The sequence below is a fragment of the Lissotriton helveticus genome, chromosome 12 (genome assembly GCF_964261635.1).
Source record: "Lissotriton helveticus chromosome 12, aLisHel1.1, whole genome shotgun sequence".
Lineage (NCBI taxonomy): Eukaryota > Metazoa > Chordata > Amphibia > Caudata > Salamandridae > Lissotriton > Lissotriton helveticus.
In genome coordinates, this window is record NC_136073.1 from 722,082,402 (window position 1) to 722,098,269 (window position 15,868).

The following is a 15,868-nucleotide window of genomic DNA, read 5'->3' on the forward strand; positions in this document are numbered from 1 at the left end:
AACCAGAACCACGTGACCCATGATTGGCAGATGCTTTGATGGGAATAAATGTGGGTGAAGTTTTAAACTTACCTCATTAACAGAGGCAAATGAAAATGTAGGAGTTCGCTCACAGTGAAATACAGGCAACCAGGCCCACTACAAGGGCCTGATGGTGCACGACTAGGACTGCCTCCATCCAGGTGCTCTTCCCAGAAACACCAGGATTCCATCTGCATACATGCATTCAGTGGACAGCCACAGTTGTGTACTGAGGGCACAGCATTGGATCCTAAATGAAAGCAATTTAACTGATTTTAGTGCAGTGGGTAACCAGCTGTTCCTTCATAGCCGGCATTGGCTATTCCTTGCCAATAGATGACCCACCACTCGCAGGGCAGGACTACTGGCACTGAGGCATTACAGTGAGCCTCCGCTGTTCGGTAGCGGTCAGTAGCGGCCGGTTTGGACAAAGTGGCGGACGGAGTGAAGGGGGGCGAGACAGGACGAAAAATAAATAAATAAAACGAATTTGCTACTTACCAGTATGCATCTGTTCTTGGCATGTAGGGCTGCTGACATTCATATCTATAGCATAGATCGCTGCCTAGTGTTGGGTCCGGATGATTGCACATTGTTGTCCTGGAAGAGTCTTCGAAGTATCACGAGATAGGTGGCTCCTCCCCTGGACTACAGTGCGCATGGGCATCGACTCCATCCCCAGATTGTTTTTAGCCATTGTGGCAAAGATGGAGTGTAACACTGTGAGTGATGACCATGCTAAGAGTAAGTGTAAGTGCTGCAGCCGCTACAGGCGCCGGGGAGTAGGGCGGGCGATATGAATGTCAGCAGCCCTACATGCCAAGAACAGATGCATACTGGTAAGTAGCATATTCGGTTCGAGGCATGTGAGCTGCTGAATTCATATCTATAGCATAGAATATATAGCAGTCCCTCCATAAGCGGCGGCCGCCTGTGCCAGCTGCAGCAGTTTGAAAAAGTGTTTTTAGAACAGCCTGCTCTACAGCTGCCTGCTGTTTGGAGTGCACATCTACACAGTAGTGTTTTGTAAATGTGTGTGGTGTAGACCATGTGGCTACTCTACAAATGTCTTCTAAAGGGATATTTCCAAGGAAAGCCATGGAGGCCCCCAACTTCCGGGTGGAGTGCGCCCTTGGGGGGATTGTTAAAGTGCGCTTTGCTTTTTGATAGCAAATTTGAATACACTTAACGATCCACCTGGCTATACCTGCTTTGGAAATGGGGTTGCCTTTGTGTTGCGCGGAAAAGGCAACAGAGTTGTTTCGTCTTCCTAAAATCTTTGGTTCTATCAATGTAATACATTAAAGCTCTTTTGACGTCAAGAGTGTGGAGCATTCTTTCTGCCACTGTCTCAGGATTTTGGAAGAACACAGGCAGTTCAATAGTCTGATTGATATGGAACTGTGAAACCACCTTTGGAAGAAATTTAGGGTTAGCGCGCAGCACCACCCGGTTGGAGTGAATTTGTATGAATGGCGCCTGGATAGTTAGTGCCTGGAGTTCACTAACACGTCGCAGTGACGTAATCGCTATTAGGAAATCCACTTTCCATGTTAAGAACTGAATCTCGCATGAATGTAGAGGCTCAAAAGGTGGACCCATTAGTTGGGTGAGGACCACATTAAGATTCCATTCAGGAGCTGGTGGGGTCCTGGGAGGAATGACTCGTTTGAGTCCCTCCAGAAAGGCTTTAATGGCAGGCACTCTGAAAAGGGAGAGATGCTGCCTGTTTTGGAGATAAGCTGCTATGGCGGATAAATGTATTCGATTGGAAGCATATGCTAGATTGCATTTGTAAAGATGTAACAGATAACAAATGATGTTGTGCGTAGACGCGTCAAGCGGGTCTATGTTGTGGCCCACGCAATAAATGACAAACCTCTTCCATTTTGCCGCATAGCATGCTCTGGTGGTGGGCTTTCTTGCCTTCCGTATGATATCCATGCAATCTGGAGGCAAGTTGAGGTAGCCAAACTCTAAGACCTCAGGAGCCAGATCGCCAGTTTGAGCTGTTGCGGATCTGGGTGCTGAATGTCGCCATGGCTCTGCGTCAAAAGTCTGGGTGTGAGGTGCAGCCTTTGATGCGGTACCACGGAAAGTTCTAGAACCGTGGTGTACCATGGTTGGCGTGCACACGTTGCATCAACCAGGATGAGCGTCATCGAGTGTTGCTTTAGCTTTCGTGCCACCAGCGGTATTAGAGGTGCTGGGGGAAAAGCGTACGCAAATTTGCCTGACCAGTTCATCCATATCGCATTGCCCTGCGACTGTGGGTGCGGGAACCTGGCGGCAAAGCTTTGGCATTTGGCGTTTTCCCTTGTGGCGAACAGGTCTATCTCTGGATGACCCCACTGCTGGAAGTACGGGCGGAGTACTGATGGATGTAGCTCCCACTCGTGCATTTGGTGGCTGTACCTGCTGAGCAGATCCGCCATTTGATTGTCCTTGCCTGGGAGGTGTTCCGCCATGAGGAAGATGTTCCTCTGTATGGCCCACTTCCACATGCTCTGAGCCAGATGAGACAACTGTGGAGAGTGTGTACCTCCCTGCTTCTGAATGTAGTACATGGCAGTCATGTTGTCCATCCGGATCAACACGACCTTGTTGCACAGATGTACCTTGAATGCCTTCATCGCCATGAAGATTGCCATCAGCTCTAGGTGGTTGATGTGCATCTTCTTTTGCTGCGTTGTCCATAGTCCCTGCACTGTGTAGTGGAGTACATGAGCTCCCCAACCCTGGAGAGATGAGTCTGTCGTTAGGATGATCTGTGGCACAGGCTCCTGGAACGGTCGGCCCTTGCAAAGGTTGTGTGGATTCCACCAATGCAGAGAGTTGTATGCACGACCGGTCACCAACACTAGGTCTTTTAACTGTCCGTGAGCCTGATTCCACTGACGTGCTAAGCACTCCTGAAGCGGACGCATATGTAGTCTCGCGTGCGGGACTATGAAGATGCAGGAGGCCATCATGCCTATCAACTGCATGATCACTCGTGCTGGAAGCGAGTGTTGCGGTCTGAATTTCTGTATCAGCAATTGAATGCTGTTGATCCGCACTGAATTTGGCTGTGCTGTGGCTGCCAGAGTGTTTGTCGCGCCCAGATACTGCCGTACATGGGCGGGCTGAAGGTGTGACTTTGGGTAATTCAGTGAGAATCCCAGATCGTGAAGATGGTGAATGGTGTGGGACATGTTGGCAGCGCACTGCTGGGCCGACTTTGCTTGGACAAGCCAGTCGTCCAAATAAGGGTAGACGTGAACGTTTTGTCTCCTGAGGTGCGCAGCCACTGTCGCCAGGCACTTTGTGAACACCCTGGGCGCTGTAGTTACTCCGAAAGGGAGGACTTTGAATTGGTAATGCTGATTCTGAATGGTGAATCTGAGATATTTTCTGTGTGACGGATGCAGTAGAATGTGAAAATATGCATCCTTTAGATCTAATGTTGCGAGGAAATCCCCATGATTGAGCAACGGAAGAACCTGCTGCAGTGTGAGCATATGAAAGTGTTCCGAAAGGATGTATTGGTTTAGGGGTCTGAGGTCCAGTATGGGTCTGAGGGACCCGTCTTTCTTTGGGATTAAGAAGTACAGGGAGTACACTCCTGTGCCTCTTTGTTCCACTGGTACGAGCTCGATTGCCCCTTTTTGCAGCATGACGAGTACCTCTTGCTGCAATAAGTGCAAATGCTCTGCGGACATAGGACGGTGTTTTGGGGGTATGTTGGGTGGAGTGGATGTTAACTCCAGACAATAACCGTACTGGATAAGCTTTCTCACCCACGTGTCTGTGGTGATGGATGTCCAGACTGGCAGGAACTGTTGGAGTCTCCCCCCCGACCGGTGTTGTATGGTCGGGGGGCAGTGACAAGGCGTCACTGTTTGTTGGCGGCGGAGGATCGGGAGCTGTTGTTTCCACGACCTCTGCCTTTAGCGCTGTTTCCGCGATAGCCACCTCTACTTTGTTTGTTGTATGAGGTTTGTGCGCCACTCTTATTGTACTGTGTTTGCTGGGACAGCTGGCCTCTGGAAACACCTCTATTTCCTGAGCGACGAAAAGAACCACCCCTGAACTGCTGGGACTGGAGAGCCCCCATAGACTTTGCAGTCTCGGTGTCCTTTTTGATTTTTTCTAGGGTGGTGTCCACCTCAGGTCCAAATAAGTGATCAGGGTTTACAGGCTGATTTAGGATGGTGGTTTGTATCTCCGGCTTGAACCCGGAGATTCTGAGCCAGGCCTGTCGCCGTAACATTACACTGGTGTTAATGGCCCTGGCCGCGGTGTCTGCTGCGTCCAGTGCACACTTAAAAGAAGCATTTGAGATGAGTTTCCCTTCTTGTATGAGCATCTCTGCTGCCTCTTTATATTCATCTGGCAAGTGTTGTAACAGGGTCTCAAGTGTATCGTAATGTGCCCTGTCATATCTGGCCAAGAGTGCCTGAGGGTTTGAAATGCGCCAGATATTGGCCGCTTGAGCCGCCACCCTTTTCCCTGATGCTTCTAGCACTTTAGATTCCTTGTCAGGGGGAGGAGCATCACCAGTAGTTTGTGAGTTTGCCCTCTTCCGGGCGTTGGAAACAACTAAAGAGTCCAACGGCAACTGGCCCTTGATGTAGGTAGGGTCCCCAGGCGCCGGCTTGTACTTTTTTTTTCCAATTCTGGGGTTTATAACCCTCGCCCTCGTGGGTTCTTTAAAAATGTCTGCAGCATGTTTTAAGACACCCTTCAGCATTGGCAGTCTCTTTACGGTTTTCTCAGAGGTGGAAAAGGTGTCAAACAAAAAATCCACCTCAATAGGGTCAGCATGGAGCTGGACGTCATGATTTTTGGCTGCCCTCTCAATAAGCGCATTAAATGCCGCTGAGTCCTCAGTAGGCGATGTTTTTACATTTTACACTTGAGTGTCTGGGGCAGTTTGTGGATCCCCTGGGTCAGCAACATCTGCCCATGTGTCATGTTGATCCTCAGGATCAGTGTCCGCAGGGTAGTTGTACTCATCATAGTCACCTTCCCCAGCCTCCACCTCTGAGTAAGTGGGCGAGATTGGAGCAGTGTCCTGTCCACGGGAAGCTATTAGTTCTACCAGAACGGGTGATTCCGTGGAATCCTTCTTTTTCTTTAAAGGAATTGTGTAGGACTCCATAGGCTGTGCTGGGGTGATCTTTTGTTTGTAAATAGTAAGTTTACCGGTGTCGGCGTAGATGAATTGTTCAGACTGCTCCTCCAGCAGGGGTTGTCGATGCTTTGTGCCCACAACCGCAGGCGTAGGCTTCGGCCCCGTGGACACCTTCATGGACGCCTCGACGACCGTCTTCGGCGCGAATGCCTTCGGCACCACTTTCGGCGGCAGCGTAAACTGAATGGGCGCTGTCTACTTGTGCGGTTTGGTGGCAGGCTTCGGCGTGGAAGTATCCTTCGGATCGGCAACGGAAGCTTTGTCCTTAATGCGTTTCAATGATTCCGACACCTGCTTCGTGAAGGAGGCGGACGGCTGCGTCGACTCGACAGGTGCCTTCGAGCCACCACCAGGTGCGGACTCGAGGGTCGTAGTACTTTTGGCCTTGTCCGGCCCACGCGCAGGATCGACAACTTTTTTAGCTCCGAGTCCGTTGTCTGTGTCGACGGCCCTCGGCGCCGAAGTCTTCGGGTCGACGACCTTGACAAGTGCTTTTGGTGTCCCAGTCTTCGGCTCGACGCCCTTGAGCGACTTCACCGGGTCGATAACCTTTTTAGGTCGAGCGTAGCGAAGGACCTTTGTTGGCGTGTTAGGGGGAATGTGAGACGGCGTACAGGCACGAGCGTCTCCGATTTGCCCTCGAGGGCGCGCACGGCGCCGTGCAGATGCCATGCCTCGGATTCACAGGCTCACTCATGCATGCGCACACAGACAAACACTGCATATATACACACACACACACACACACACACGCGCGCACTCGCACAAATGCATGCAGCCACCCCCCACTCACCTGGCTCTTTTGTCGTGACTCCCCGTATCTCCGCCGCATCGCCTGGCCAGCATAATTGAAACGGCACCCAACAGCCATGCGCCGAAACCGAGTGGAAGCGGACGCCGCGTCCCCAGGGCACCCCTTGCCTGTAGCAGCCGCCTCTGCTGACCCGGAAACGCTCCAGCCGCCTCCCCGCCTCCGGTACCCGGATGTATTACATTCTGCTCCTTGTTGCTTTAGTTCGCTTAGGGAGACAAACCATGTGCACGCCCGCCGCCGGACAGGCGATGTGCACGCGCATGGCGTCTCCCACCGCGCGCTGGATTTATTACGGCTCACTCCCTCTTGTTTCTTCTATTAGCACAATGGCAAATCCACAGAGGAGTCCTCCGTTGTGCGCTCTGCTTTCGCAAGAGCACTCGCGTTTTACGGGCGCCATGTACATAACTTAATTTGAGGGTTAGGTTTCTGTTTGCTTCTGAAGGTAAATACTAGCATGGCTCTTTTATTCAATAGTTTTTGCTTTTACGGTGCTGTCGAAAAGCACTGCAGTAGATTATCTGAAGTGATCGGCCACTGTCCGGAGACTGTAGCTGCGGCGGCTCTGCACTGTGTCCTCAGCCCAGGCCACCCACTAGAAGGCACAGAGGAATCCCACAGTAGGGCGGGCCTACAGCGAGCCGAAGAGTGTGGGGGCCGGGAGCGAGTGCTGCTCCGCTGCCAGACTCAGCGCTGGTACCTGCTGCAACCCTCAGAGGCAGGCCCGAGCCGGGGCATAAAGGGTCAGTCTGCTACTAGACGGCACGGTGCGCACCGGGCTCCCACCAGCCCCCCCACAGTCTGAGCAATGCAATAGGTCTCGCAATTGTGAGAGTTTGAGCTTTTGGCATTGTAAATGGCAATGCCTTTTATTTACGTTTTAAAAACCAACACATAAATAAAAGGCAGTGCCATTTACAATGGCAATGGCTCAAACTCTAACAACTGCGAGACCTATTGCATTGCAAATGCTTGTTTGGCTTTGTCTGCACCGACAGGTCTGAAGACTTGGAGCCGACCAAGGCGACACGCACTTTCTGTTTCGACGGCGCCTCTAGCACTTTCGGTTGTGTAGACACCGAAGCTTTCTCTTTCGGTTTCGATTTCACCAGTTGTGGCTCTTTAGAAGTGTCCGTAGCTGGGCCCGGAGGCGAGACTGTGGAACTTGGTGCAAGATCTTGGGTAAGGCCATGTGGCGATCCCTCGACCTGAGCCGTACATATCGTTTCAACGGGGCATAGGTCCTCGCTTGAGCTATCTTCCGTGGCCCCATAGGCCTCATCGTCGTCTCCTACCTAGTCGACGATTTCTTCAGCATCGAGCATTTCTACGTCTGCATCGTAGTTGGAGTCGATCTCCGCCGCTGGATTGGAAAGCGGCTCTTGATCTTCCTGCTCGTCTGCCTCTTCTCCCTCGGTATCGAAAATGTTCACCGGGTCAGGTGCCGTCTGCTGGGCCTCCTGGCGCGCCGAAGTCGAATTGTCTTCTTGGAGCGGAAACGACAACAAGCCATACAGTTGGCTTCATCGTGATCCGGCGACAGGCACTTGTTGCACACCGGGTGGACGTCGATGTGAGGATACTTCGAGTTGCACACGGGGCACCTTTTGAACGGGCTCCGTTCCATGATGGTTCGTTGAAGAAGGCCTGTAGCGTCGACCGGGCCTCGAGCACTGAAGAGCCACGCGACTCCTCTGGATGTCCGACTCGGGAACTGAGCTGGAACAGAACAGGGCACCGATCGGAAGACAATACCGACGATAGGAAAGGCCTTTGGGCCAAAAAGAAAGTTTCTATTGATTCCAAACTTGAGAGATCAAATATGCATCCGAACCCAATGGCGAAAAAAAACAATCTGGGGATGGAGTTGATGCCCATGCGCACTATAGTCTAGGGGAGGAGCCACCTATCTCGTGATACTTCGAAGACTCTTCCAGGACAACAATGTGCAATCATCTGGACCCAACACTAGGCGGCGATCTATGCTATAGATATTAATTCAGCAGCCCACATGCCTCGAACTAACTGTTCTTGGCTCCGACGCTACTCTCTGGCTCCGTCACTGTGCACTTCAGGCACAGGCTCCCAGAATCTCTGGGCCAATCCGGACACTGCAAGAAAGCAGCGTTGGGATTGGCTTGATCGCTGATGATTTGCACTCCTAGGGAGACTGGGAGTCTGTGTCTTCTGGCCTGGCGGGACGACACTCCTCCGCCATAGCGGAGTGTCATGTATTCCTATAGGTTCTGAATCGATCCCCCTATTCCTGACCCTATTCTAGTTAAACAAACCAACAAGTTAACTAGCAGTCAGCCCATGAGGCAGAAAACCCCCATGATGCAGATACCGTTATCTGACGCAGTCACACTACGGCACAGGAACGTGTTATCTGATTAGGTCATAACGCTTGCGATCTAATTAGACAAGCGATATTCCTCCAGCCCCTGATAAGGCATACGGAGTTCTCATAACAAATCAAACCTATGACAACCTGGGCAAAACCCTGCGGCCATTGTTTTGATTTCACAGAGAACTTCAGTAAAAGAATGTGCTAACGAGCAAGTCGTATGACATCCTTATTGACGTATCTATGTCCATCCTTACGTCAATCTCGGCACCTTAAAGGTATAAATATTACCGATCTTGCCCTATGCAAACACACGCGTGGTGACGAGACGGAGCAGCCATACTTGCCGAGGCCAAGAGCAGAGCAGACCCCGCTGGCAGCAGCCCCGCCTTCCTGACGCGCTGAGAGACGCGCTGCTTTCTCCTGCCGAGAATCCAGCACCGGCGTTTCTGGGTAGCCCTCGCAGGCAGCCTGGAATATCGAGACCAGAGAGAGAGATACCATTCCTCATTCATCCTAACTTCCAGGTACAGAACTGAATAACCCCTCACAGAGAATTCTTTAGTTATTCACTTGGCAAAAACAAACTTAACTTAAACTGTAACTTTCTATTCCCGCCCACGTATTAGGCTTAGGTCAGGTACACGAGGTAGGCGTATCTAGAAACACCAGTTGAGTACGTTTAGTCAAATGTATATGTGTATGTAATATATTTTATTCATTTTAAAACATCTTATGGCTTAGAAACCATATCAATGTTTTTACAGTATTATTTTATACTATTGCTTTTAAGGTATGCACTTTACTTAGCTATAAGTATTGCAATAATATCGATCCATTTCTCTTGTATGAGAAAAGAGACTGATCAATAAATAACACCTTTTTATTGAACACGCCCGTCTCTTCCTTTTCTCTACATTCTGATGAGACTAAGAATGCACGTACTGACTGAGTAAAATAAATTGCCTTTTGTTCACACGACTCTCGAGATTTACTCTTGATTAGGGGAGAGCAAAGTTGTCATGTTCTATGGTTGTCAGAAACTAAATCCCTTCTTGTCTAATCAGGGAAGTTAAGTCCTCCTTGAACATTCGAGAAAGTTTCTAGTGAACTCTGAGCTAAGCTGGCAAACCCAAAACTTTAAGTCTAGTATCGACAGTAGTAGACCTAGTTAACTTCTGGCCTAGGCCTTTACTGCTGTAGGTATTATTCCAATGCGCAGAGCCTATTGGGATGATAGGAACTACACTACATGGCGCCCAACGCGTTTGGAAAGGGCGATAAAACTAACGTAAGACATTTAGAGTAACTCAGTCGTGCTTTCTCACTCAGACCCCTTTTCCCAAATACTCCAAAGACGTCTGGAGTGGGTGAAAGGTTATATCCGCCAGACCTCGCAGGAGGGAACTCCTATGTATGGGTCTTGGTATAGTCAACGTTGAAGGATACACTGTTCCAAAATATTGTGCATCTAATCTTTGTTTCCATAAGAAACCTGATCTGCAAACAAAAGAAATAACCTTCAGGACAGTAAAATGTCAGACAATGAAGAAGAAAGAGAGGCAGTTAGATTAGCAGCTGAACTCGCAGCGGCTGATGCTGCAGCACTAGATGCGGACGGGGATATAATACTCATCCCGGTCATCAAAAGGAGATCTATAACCCTGAAACTTATAGAAAATGGACTGACACCTAGAGGTGGCACAGTCATATTCGTAATTGAGGCACACGAATATCGGCAGACAGAGGTATACTATTCATGGATAAATTTTCCAGCAGCAAATGCTGTAACAAAGTACTTCCACTATTACAAAATAGAGGAACCTCCTAATGAGTACACTCCTTTCGAGGAGGTGGAAGTACCACTCAAATTTCAAGAGCATTTGCTCTTATTTGATGGCGCCCTAAAACATAACAATCACATCACCAGGCTCGGTCCTTTAGGTAGACCAGGAGCAACGTGGCCGGTCCTAGCCGGATACACACCACATCCAGACATCAATGGGATGTCTGCAACAGAGCTGTTAACACAGCTAAAACAATTAATAAAAATTCATAGACAATTAGTTCAGTATGTGATGCGGACATCAACAATTCAGCCAGCGATTAAACTTCCACAGCTGACCCCTCACCAGGGGAACACAAATAAAATTACACCACAGAACATCCAATCCTGCCTAGGTAAAGTACCGGCTAAACGGGAACAAATACCATTCTGGCTAGCGCAAAAAATCACCCAAATAGAGGCGGTGTTTCCTGACACCACCCCGCTAGAAAAGCACAGGATTCTGACTATCTGCCTTCCAATGGGAATCGCACCACACATTGAGGACTGTGACACTTGGGGTACAGTCTTTGCTTCCATCTACACAAAAACGCACGGTGTTCCATCCATTTCGGTAATACCAGATGTGCTAAAACAAATTCAAGATGAATATGGACCTGAACCCGCTTTAACTCTTGGTATGAAATTACTAAAAGACTTCAAGCAGGTCTCGGCTATATTATTAGCCAACATAAAGGGAGAAGCAGCAAACGTGGCGATCCGCCAGAGGTTAAAAGAGACAGATATAGCAGACCAACCAGCTGAAATTGCCAGAATCATAGAAAAATCCTATGAGGAACTAGGTTGAGATAGTTTAGGTGGAATACCAGTAAAACCACAACTGACTGAAAGTCCAGAAAAAATATTTTTTAATAATAATTCACCAAAAAAGAACTGGGATGGAAACAAACAATCCAATCCTAAAGAAAAGAAATTCCAGTCCAGAGGAAGGTCTCCTAGGCGAAGAGAGAAATCTCCGAACCAAAGACAGGTCACCCCAGAGTGACCCCTCTGGGAAAAGATATAACCTTAGAAATAGGGATAATATAAAAAAGCCTGATAGATATCAAGACATTGATATACGTCCCTCTCAATCTTTTCAGACTTCCTCGCAGAAATCGGAAAGAAGAGGACGATCAGAACAAAGAGAAGAGCACACCAAGTCCAAAGACAAGGAACTTGCTCAGCTAAAAAAGAAATTACAATTTCCAAAAAAGAAGGTAGCCAGTATCAAGGTAGTTAACAATGCCGAGAATACTGAGGACACGACTGAAAAACGGAGGGTGGGCTCAGACAATGCTAGACAGCGCAGCAGAAGTGAGCATAGCTCGCAAAGTCCTTATGAATCATCTGGAGACAGTGGACACGAATGAATATCTTCAAGTGGAAACTGCGGACACCAGAGTTAGCAAACCTTACAAAATATACGAAATAACATTGCGTATAGAGGGAGATAAGACTAGGAAAATAAGGGGACTATTTTGGGATAATCTCTCCAAGGGCTATGATATCCTTCTAGCTGAAAAAGACTGGCCACCAGAGTTTGTAAGGGAGTGCCCTCATGGCGAAGAAGTAATTATGCCTGCCTTCTCGAATCATATCCCGATTCATAAAAAATACACACTTGCCAGAAAATGGGCAGTGGCTCTAGCTCCTGCCTTATATAAAAATCATGTAGGATAGGATGAGGACTCTCCTCCTCACAAAATCCAGTTAAAATCACAACCAACTGCACAAAGGCAGTACCCAATTAAGCAAGAAGCTAAAAAACAGGTAAATGAAATACTAGATCAGCTAGAATACCAGGGGGTGATTGAAACTTGCACCTCACAAATGAACAACCCTTTGTTTCCGGTCTCCAAACCAGACAATTCATATCGTCTAGTTTTGGATTACCGACACCTTAACACATGTTGCAAAACTTTTGCAGTGCAAAACTCACACAGTGCTGCACTAATGAATAACATAGTGCGCAAAAAATACAAAACAACCTTGGACATCTCCAATGGATTCTTTTGTCAAAACATAGCACCAGAGAGCAGATATTTAACAGCTTTCTCAGTAAATGGCACTCAAAAACAATTCTGTCGGTTAGCCCAGGGGTACAAGAACAGCCCGGGGGTATTCTCAGCGAGAGTAACAGAATTACTACAACTATATGATGATGAAGCATTATCTTATGTCGATGACATTTACTTAACAGATGATGACTTGGAGACTCACTTGAAGAGAGTGAACACCATAATACTTGGGTTCGCAGCAGAGGGTTACAAATTCAACTTTAAAAAATCCAGAATTGCCCATCTGACAGTCCTATTCTTAGGATATGAGTTATCAAGTGAAGGCAAAAGCCTGGCTGACAATTTCCTAGAGAAATGTGCCGTAATCCAAGCACCTAGAACACTAAAAAACCTACAGTCGATTCTAGGCTTCCTAAATTTCGGAAGAACATACATTGCAAATTACGCAGAAAGGGTCAAACCCCTTTATGATCTGATAAAACCAGATTTTAAAAGATCCAATTGGACTCAAATACACACAGAAAATTTGAGATCCCTACAAACAGACATGCTAATTAAAACAAAATTAGAAACACGTGATAACACACGCAATCTTGTGATTCGAGTCATCCCAGGAAGATGCGGATTCACATACCTGACCTCTAATGAGGGAGAAAAGGTACCAATTGCATTCAAATCACACTTGTACACAGAAGCTGAACAGAAATTCAGCAACAAAGAAAAAATTGTTCATGCAGTTCAAACCGCAATAGCTAGAGAAAAAGATCAAGCTGACGGTAGACATATCACAGTCAGAACAGCAGAATCAGCCTTCGAGGCACTAACAACACCGTGTAATTTACCAACAACAACATTAAATCCAGAATGGATACAATGGGTGAATTCAATCACAACGGACAAAGTATACTACTACTTTGATCCAGAACTAGAAGAATTAAAAAATCTAGAATATGAAGAAACATATCCTCTGCCAATCGACATTCTGCCTTTACGACATTACGCCTGTGTAATCTATACAGACGGACATGCTCAACCCCCCGTTTGGGGAGAACAGGCATACAACCCCACATGTGAGATTACAAAAGAAGTGTGGCGCGGAGGTAAACTAAAACCTCTATTAACAAAAACACACTCAGTAGAAACTAATTCAGAACAACAGACTGAAATAATAGCATTGAAAATGGCGCTAGATAATGCGGATCGCGAATTCCCGACACTTATAGTGTCAGATTCATATTACTGCGTCAAATCATATAACAAGGATTTGCAGACATGGATTCAAAACGGTTACAAAGATGACACAGATGCACCAATAAAGCAGAAACTGCTCTGGGAACAAATAGCTCTTTTACAAAAAGAACTACCAAAGACTCACGTGACACACTCACTGAGTCATCAGCGTGATGGCGTTCACGTTGCAGGGAATTCATTGGCTGAAACAGCCACAGCGGCAGCAACTAAAACGGCTCCCGTAGATCGAAAAAAGCGTACATTAAAATACATTGACGGTGAAACAGTGCTGGCAGTGAAAACGTCATCAAAAGGCGACTGCTCAGCGTTACCGATCAACTATCCACTCAATTATACATACATAATCGATGCAAACTCCGTCCCTTTTGCTCGAATCCCTGGAGTGGGGGATAGAGTGATTCCAAACATGGACAGGAGAAACTTGTTAATCGCAGACGCACATATGGGCGAGGGTCTCAGACACCTCAAACTAAAAGATTCTCTGGAAGAATTACAATCACGGTACTGGTGGCCAGGCATGAGCCTGCGTCACACCATGTTTGTAAAAAACTGCCCAAACTGCAACAGAGATCGCAGTGGGGAGAGAAACAGTTTAATACCTCGTCGGTTTACTCCAGGAAAAATCAGGAGTAAAAAGGAAGGGTTGCGATTAACTTATACAGGCTAGTTCCACTTATAATGTAGATCACCAGCACTCGGCTGACGTCCGGACTGTTATACAAAGATTTGCGAGTCTAAATGGCATATACGCTAAGAGCATGCTATGTTTGACCATTGTCTCCACTCTAGCCCTCAAGCATGGGGGGAAACATGGCCAAATGAGCATAGCCCAGCGGGAATCTTCTCACTTCCTTCCTGAGGGTACGGGATGGTGTAAAGAAAAAACCAAGGCATAAAGCAATCTATAACGGAAAGGATATTAGGTACGGGAGCTGGGTGGGTCAAACATCTAATAAGTGTCCAACGTAGTCTCAATAACTTGCCAAGAAATTCTCTGAAGGGATTCAGTCCGTACGAATTATTATTCGGAACTAGGATGATTATCTCTGACCTTGACAGTCAGACTTCAGTGGTGAAAGAAAAAAGCTTTGATATCAAAGACCGTTTGGCTATTTTGCAGGACTTAAACAAAACAAGAAAAGACCTGAGCAACATAAAGTTGAAACAACAGTCAACAACCACTGAAGAACCACCACCTGTCCCAGCAAGACCTGTCTGGATTCCTAAAGTCGGGGATCTAGTCAGGGAGAAGATCGCGGTAAAGAAGGAATTTGGGCCTTCTTACAGAAAAGCAGTTCCTGTCTTGTCTGTCAACGGGACAAGATCAGTTGTACTACCGCCACTTGCTGGTAAAAAGGAGAACCGAGTTGTATCCATCGACCTGGTAAAACCACAACATGTGGCCGATAACAAACAGTAGGCCAAGTGGACTCCCAATAAGTAGCAGAACACCAAGGTTTGCTACCAGTACAGAGGTCCTAACGAAGAGGCTCATCACATTCGAAACGCCTACAGAAGAACAACAAGGACTATGCAACAATGCAATAGAACTCAGACCTCTGAAAACCCAAATAAAAACATTTAGCAGAGACACACCAATCTATAATGAAGTACCAAGTGAAAATGCAAGAAACAGTAATCCTGAAGCAATTGGAACAATTGACAGAACAGCATCTGGCTACTTCATAAACTTCGATGATTCCTCTGAAGGCTTCAGTGAATCAAAGACACAGCCATCATCAAAAACCTTTAAAGATAAAGCTAAAGAACTTTTGAAACAACTGAAAGAAACATATCTGATTTCTCCATGGATTGAATTTTGGGTGGGTTTTGGTGCATTTATCCTCATACTTTGGCTCATCATGATACTAACATTGGGACGCTTTATTGAGGGAAAATATGCAAAAATGGACACAGCAAGTCAGAAAATCAACTTGATCCTCAAACCACACACATCTTCACACGTCGAGAAAAGAGAACTTTCTTCAGCCAACTTCACAGCCAATCCGATACCTGGTGGGGTAGCCTGGGACAACACTGACTATGAAATTTATGGTCCGGTCGAGATCCTGAAATATCCACACCAAATTAAGATCTCCTTGAGTGACTTTGTAAAACCAAACTCATTTGCTGATGATTGGGACTTCGAAAGCATTAATAATATGATGTCTGATTTAGTAATGTCTGCTAAATTTACCAAACATGATTATTTGCAGGGTTCTACCAATTATGATAGTATGTACTGTTATAACCACTATGGTAACCATTTTTTACATAGATCTGCACAACCTAGAAATGTTTTAAACTATAATCAATGGGAACATTGTGCAACACCTCCAAAAGGGAGCTCAAGAACCGTTTACGACAAATATTCATATTTTTCAGGTTTTAACACAAGTAATGCTGAAGCATT

General features: G+C 46.9%; 1 protein-coding gene across 1 annotated transcript in view; it reads right to left on the minus strand.

Moving 5' to 3' along the window:
- Nucleotides 1-15,868, minus strand: part of VANGL2 (VANGL planar cell polarity protein 2) — a 319,026-nt gene that overhangs the window by 35,080 nt on the left and 268,078 nt on the right. The gene's annotated exons all lie outside the window — the stretch shown is intronic.